Source organism: Panthera pardus, unplaced genomic scaffold (assembly GCF_024362965.1).
Source record: "Panthera pardus isolate Hobbes unplaced genomic scaffold, ASM2436296v1 HiC_scaffold_20, whole genome shotgun sequence".
Classification (NCBI taxonomy): Eukaryota; Metazoa; Chordata; class Mammalia; order Carnivora; family Felidae; genus Panthera; species Panthera pardus.
Window position 1 is genome coordinate 63,149,794 of NW_026526766.1, and position 6,727 is coordinate 63,156,520.

The 6,727-nt window shown below is 48.6% G+C and overlaps 1 long non-coding RNA gene across 1 annotated transcript; it reads left to right on the forward strand.

Annotated features, from left to right (window-relative positions):
- Positions 1-881: 881 nt before the first annotated feature.
- Positions 882-6,496, forward strand: LOC128778621 (uncharacterized). Its single transcript, XR_008424284.1, has 3 exons — positions 882-2,312; positions 3,962-4,080; positions 5,012-6,496. It is a non-coding gene; the product is annotated as an uncharacterized LOC128778621 (long non-coding RNA).
- The last annotated feature ends 231 nt before the right edge of the window (positions 6,497-6,727 follow it).

Consider the following 6,727-nt stretch of genomic DNA (forward strand, 5'->3'; position numbering starts at 1 on the left):
CTTGGAGCTAGGGGGTCTTGGTGTTGAGATGTTTAGCTCTAGTGGTCTGGAATACGTATATCATAGCCTCTCCCAGTCATTCTCACTTGGTCCTTCCTTAGTAGTTATCTATACTAGAGAAATGCTTAACTCCTAGTCCCTTCCAAGGAGTACATATGCTATTTGCATTACAAAGCATATGTAAAATGGGATGGGATGCAGGTCCTAACAAGAATAGAAGCAGAAAATAAGCAAAAAGCAGATTTTTATGGAGTCCTTCAGTTTCCTTATCTCAGGCCCCCAAACACAGTCCTTAGGCTTCTGCTTCACCTAGTAAAATCTGAATTCTATTGGAGCCAGTTACTCCTTTCCTGACCAGGCAAACTATTCTAATAACCTGAACCGCAAACGCTTGTTTACTTTCTCACTTCATGCACAGGTAAGACCCCATGGGTACAGGGACTAAAGTCTTCATACTACTAGAAACCCAGCATGGACTAGGTTTGACCCTTTTTTCAAAGCTGCCTAAATTCCACTGGGTCTTTTTCCCTTCCTTCCTTCCTTCCTTATTTTTTTAAAGATACTGTAAGGATAGGGCTAACCTGTAGCTTTAAGAGATAACATCTTTGTTTTAACACTATAGGTTAAGAGATAACAGCCTTATCCTATCAATCAAGGGATGGATTAGCGCTTGATTGGATTGGGGCAAGGGCCTGTTTGAACTGTTTCCACCTGGGAACTATTTCTTTGTTCTGTTCCCAGGTGATAATAATACGATGTGGTCGCCTATAAAAACGCTGTACCACCCCCCCCCCCCCCCCCCACCCCCGGCTGTTCGAGACCGCACTCTGGTCAAGAGTGTCGCTCTGGTTTGCCTTGCCTCTCATTGCAATAAACTTTGTTGTGACTGTCACTGGTGCCCGTAGCATGCTGTTTCAGGAGTCCTGTGGATACAACATTTGGCGCATTGGCCAGGAAAGTTAAAGGTCTGAAAGAGGGCCCTTTCCTCGGATTGCTCCACTGACCCCTGGAAGGAGGCTCGGGATTGGGAGAGGTAAGGATTGGGGCGTGCCATTTGAATGACTCAAGAAGGGTCTGCTGGACACGGCTATAGACCCAGAGTCAGGGTTCCTACAGGGATGCCGGTGGATCCCATTTGGCTTGGTTTTTGTTAGAAAAGATCCTATTTTTATGTGGCTGCCGCGGCCCACTGGCCTCGAGATCTTGAACATGTGTTCTGTTCATGTCTTAATTATTTTCTTTCTGTTGATTGTGCATCCTACTTGGTTTTGCCTAATTGTTTTCTTTCTGTTGGTTGTGCATCCTACTTGGTTTTGCCTAATTGTTTTCTTTCTGTTGGTTGTGCATCCTACTTAGTTTTGCCTAATTGTTTTCTTTCTGTTGATTGTCTGGGCATCCTTCTTGGTTCTGCCTATCTTTGTCATGGGTCAAAATCAGAGTACCCCCACCTCTCAGAGTCTCATACTAGCCCATTTCCAGGACTATAGAGAGCTGCCTCAATTCTCAGCTTCCATGTCAAGAAGCCAGTCTTTCGAGCTCTCTGCGAGGTGGAATGGACCAGCTTTCAGGTTAAATGGCCTCCTTAGGGGTCCTTTGACCTTACTCTGGTACATAAGGTTCATGCTATTGTCTATTCTAGGTACAAAGATCAAATCCCATACATTGAGGCATGGAGAACCCTCACCGAAAACCCTCCAGATTGGCTAAAACCTTTCCTTCCCCCTCACCTCCCTAAAGCACAGGTTTTGCCGCTTAAAGGCCGTCCACCTGGTAAGAATATTGACGGGACCAAGCGGCCGCCCCCTTTACCATCTGCACCGGAGGAAGAAGAAGAAATTTGTAAATGGCCCTATAGTTCTTGCCCAGAGAATACGAGGCAAGCCCGAGTCGGGACACTCCCCTGAGCCTGTCTCACACCCAGTCAGGAACCTCCTTCCATCCCCCTCCTGCTACCTTACTCCTTCGGCCAGGGCCACCCCTGCAGGGTGATGTCCGACCCTTTATGATTTATGTATCCTTTTCTACTAGCGGCCTTTATAACTGGAAGCTTCAACCCCCCCCCCCCCCCGTTCTCAGAAAAACCCCAAGCATTAATTTCTCTCCTTGAAACTATATTTGTGACCCATCAGCCAACTTGGGATGACTGCCAGCTCTTGCAGGCTCTCTTCACTACCGAGGAATGGGATAAGATCCGTCGTGAGGCCTGGAAATTGGTGATGGGGCCAAACGGGCATCCCACCGAGGATCCCGCCTTACTCAAGGAAGTCTTTTTTTCTCACACCCTGAAGATTGGGATCCAAACACTCCTCACGGTAGGCGATCATTGACCCTATTTCGCCAGACTCTACTGGGAGGTCTCCGAGCGGCCGCCCACCGGCCCACAAACAAGTCTAAGGTAACTGAAGTAGTTCAAGGGACCGAGGAGAGCCCCTCAGCCTTCTTAGAAAGGCTCATGGAAGTGTACCGTACCTTTACCCCTATTGACCCTGAGGCACCTGAAAATAGAAGGGCATTAAACCTGGCCTTTGTCTCACAGGCAGCCCCAGACATTCGGAAGAAATTGCAAAGATTAGATGGGTTTGAAGGGAAAAATTTATCTGAGTTAGTTGAAATAGCCCAAAAAGTTTTTAACAATAGGGATTCTCGGGAAGAGAGACAGACAAAAAAATTGACTAGGGTGGTAGCGGCCATCCTGGATGCCCGTGAGGGAAGGGGACCCCAAACACCCAAAGAATTCTGGTCTGGGAAAAAGAAAAAAGACACAGGGTTAGAGTGCCACTAGGAAGAAACTGATGTGCATATTGCAAGCAAGAGGGACACTGGAAAAAGGATTGCCCCAATAGCCCAGCGTAAAACTCAGCCACCCCAGGTGTCTGTAATGGAAGCTGATTCCGACTGGGGCTGTGGCTCGGTGGCCCCTTCTGAGCCGTTGGTTATTGTTAATATAGGGGACCAGCCTAAGACCTTCTTGGTGGACACAGGGGCAAACTTTTCCCTTCTAAAACAAGATCCTGGCCCCACCAGGCGAGGAGCAATCCTAGTGCAAGGAGCGACTGGGTACCAAACTTGTAAATGGACCACTGAAGGACAAGTAGATTTAGGCAGTAAAACTGTTACACATTCTTTCCCAATCATGCCTGAGTGCCCCTACCCTGGATTACTGGGTAGAGACCTATTATATAAACTAACTGCTTCTTTGAGATTCACTGAAGGGGGTATGCATGTTAAAGTTGGCCAGGATGGCCCAACAATAGTAATGGTGGCTGTGCCGCTTGGGGAAGAGGGCCTATTTACCCCGGTGCCCAATGAAAACGTTCACACAGTCGATCCCCTGCATAAAAGTCTCCAGGCAGACTTTCCCCAGGTATGGGCCGAGATCAATTCGCCTGGACTAGCGATTCATCAAGCCCCGATAATTGTGGAACTTAAGGCGAACGCACTTCCAGTAAGACTGAAACAATATCCTACCTCCCGGGAGGCTAGGCGGGGAATCGCTGTTCACATCAAGCGTTTGCACGACTCAGGCATTCTGACCCCATGCAAGTCGCCATGGAATACTTCCTTCTCCCTGTCTAACTCATCCGATTTTCGGCCAGTCCATGACCTGAGAGCAGTAAATTCCAGAGTAGTGGATATTCATCCCACTGTACCCAACCCGTATACTCTCCTTCGTCTGCTTCCCCCTTCTCAGGTGTATTATATAGTCCTGGACTTAAAAGACTCCTTCTTTGCCATCCTGCTGGCCCCACAGAGCCAGCCACTGTTTGCATTTGAATGGACCAATCCTGAAGAGGGAAAAGCCGGACAGCTCACCTGGAGGCGACTTCCCCAGGGATTCAAAAACTCCCCTACTCTTCTTAAGCCCTGCACCAGGATTTAGAACCATTTCGAATCTTCAAACTGCAGGTAACTCTGTTGCAGTATGTTGATGATATCTTGCTGGTGGCTCCCTCTAATTCAGAATGCCTGAGTGCCACCAAAGAACTCTTGAGTCTTCTGCAAGAACTGGGATACTGAGTATCAGCCAAAATGCAGATTTGTCGCACTGCGGTCACTCATTTAGGTTACAACATTAAAAAGGTAAGTGCTGGGGCACCTGGGTGGCTCAGTCGGTTAAGCGTCGGACTTCGGCTCAGGTCACGATCTCCCTGTCCGTGGGTTCGAGCCCCGCGTCGGGCTCTGTGCTGACTGCTCAGAGCCTGGAGCCTGTTTCAGATTCTGTGTCTCCCTCTCTCTCTGACCCTCCCCCGTTCATGCTCTGTCTCTCTCTGTCTCAAAAATAAATAAATGTTAAAAAAAAAAAAAAAAAGGTAAGTGCGATCTTGGTGACTCTATTTCTCATACTAAAACTTGTAAACAATTTTGCGAGTTCCTGGGGGCAGCAGGCTACTGCAGACTATGGATACCTGGCTTTGCTGAACTGGCAGCCCCTTTGTATGCCACTCTCAAGGGGTCTCTGGAGCCCCTCACATGGGGGGAGACTCAAACTAAAGCCTTCCAAGCTTTACAAGAGGCTCTCATGACCCCACCGGCCTTGGCCTTGCCAGATCCCACTAAGCCATTCCATTTGTTTGTAGCCAAGAAAGGGCGGGTAGCCAAGGGAGTTCTGACTCAGTGCCTGGGACCTTGGCGCCGACCAGTGGCCTATTTATCCAAAAAGCTAGACCCAGTTGCCTCTGGGTGGCCCACGTGCGTTGGACAGATTGCTGCCACCGTGCTACTAGTCAAAGATGCAGATAAACTAACCCTGGGACAGACGTTGTCTGTTACGGGGCCCCATGAAGTGGAGGCCTTACTGCGGGCTCCCCCAGAACGGTGGCTATCAAATGCTCGGATTACCCAGTATCAGGCATTGCTGCTTGACCAGTCCCGGATACATTTTTGTGCCCCCGCAGCCTTAAACCCAGCTACTTTGCTGCCCGAAGGACTAGGTCCCCCTCTACATTCTTGCCCAGAGACCTTAGCGACAGTTTCATCCCTCTGCTCCGATCTCACGGACGTTCCCCTACAGGATCCTGATATCAACATGTTTTCAGACGGCAGTAGTTTTGGGTTTCAAGGGCAAAGGCAAGCCGGTGCTGCAGTTACCATGACCGCGAGGTTCTATGGCAACAGACCCTTCCCCTGGGAACCTCAGCCCAGCTCGCAGGGCTCATCGTGCTAACTAAAGCCCTGAAACTTGGGTAAAAACAAGTCAGTTAATGACTTTGCAACTGTGCATGTACACGGTCCATCTATCAAGAGCGCGGCCTCCTCACAGTGGAGGGCAAGGACATCAAAAATAAAGCCGAAATTCTACACCTTCTAACAGCCATCTGGGAACCTGCGAGACTCCTGATCATTCAGGAAGTATGATACCGGGACGAAAGTGGGTTCAGGATCCTGAAGGTAAGATAATCTTACCTGTTGTACTTGGGCGACGCATGGTGTGTCTGCTCTACCAAGAGACTCATCTGGGAAAAACAAAGATGGCAGAATTGGTGCAGAAAAAGTTCAGGGTGCAAGGGCTGGGAAAAGAGATTGAGAAGACGGTTGAAAGATGTGTAAGTTGCGCCCAAGTAAATCAGGGTGCAGATAAGGTTTCAGAAGCTAAAAGAGATAGAGGAACTGAGCCAGGCTGGTTTTGGGAAGTAGATTTTACTGAAATCAAACCAGGGAAATATAGAGACAAATATCTGCTCGTTTTTGTGGACACCTTTTCTGGGTGGGTTGAGGCGTTCTCCACTAAATCAGAGACGGCTCAGGTGACAGTTAAAAAATTATTAAATGAACTAATTCCTAGATTCAGGCTGCCTCTGAGCATAGGATTGGACAATGGCCTGGCCTTCAGGGCACAGGTATCGCAGGGTCTAGCCAGAGCATTGGGAATAAGTTGGAAATTACATTGTGCGTTATAGACCCCAGAGCTTGGGTCAAGTCGAAAGGATGAATCAGACTCTAAAGGAGACCTTAACCAAATTGTCCCTTGAGACTGGCGAAAATTGGCAAAATGTTCTGCCTTTTGTGAGCGCGTAGTACTCCATTTCTCAAGGGATTGTCCCCTTACGAAATCTTATTTGGCAGACCTCCACCTATCTTGCTGAGGCTAGGGGATGACATAAAGGAACAGCTAGAACAGGACCACTTGTTGGCTTCACTCCTGGCCCTGCATCTTGTACAAAAGGAAATAACCAAGGCCTTGAAAGAAGCCTTTGCCCATCCTCCTGTACTTCCCCACCTTTTCAACCAGGAGACTTAGTTTGGGTCAAGAGGCACGAACCTAAAACCCTGGAGCCGCGCTGGAAAGGACCACACACCGTGATCCTGACTACACCAATGGCTGTGAAGATAGACGGTCCGAACCTGGATTCATCACTTTCAGGTTAAGAAAAACTGCAAGGAGGTGGAAACACCCAGGACTGATACGGGACCAGAGAACAAACAGTGATGGAAGGTCAAAAAGCACCCAGAGGATCCTTTAAAGATAAGACTGCTGCAGGAATAATTGTCTGGGTTTGTATAAAAACTTGGGAGACTGTGCAGAACTGCACCCCTTGTCTTATTGGCCATGCCTGTGACACTGTCACAGGGAAGGTGGTAACATCTAAAGCCTCGAGTACTATGCTTTGTTTCTTGTTCGACCTGTGTGACCTGGTAGAAGAAGAATGGGGGCTGCAAACCTGGGCAAGAGCTCTCAGGAACATTGGGGAGAACAATTGTGGATGAGGAAATAGGGCACTAGAGCGAA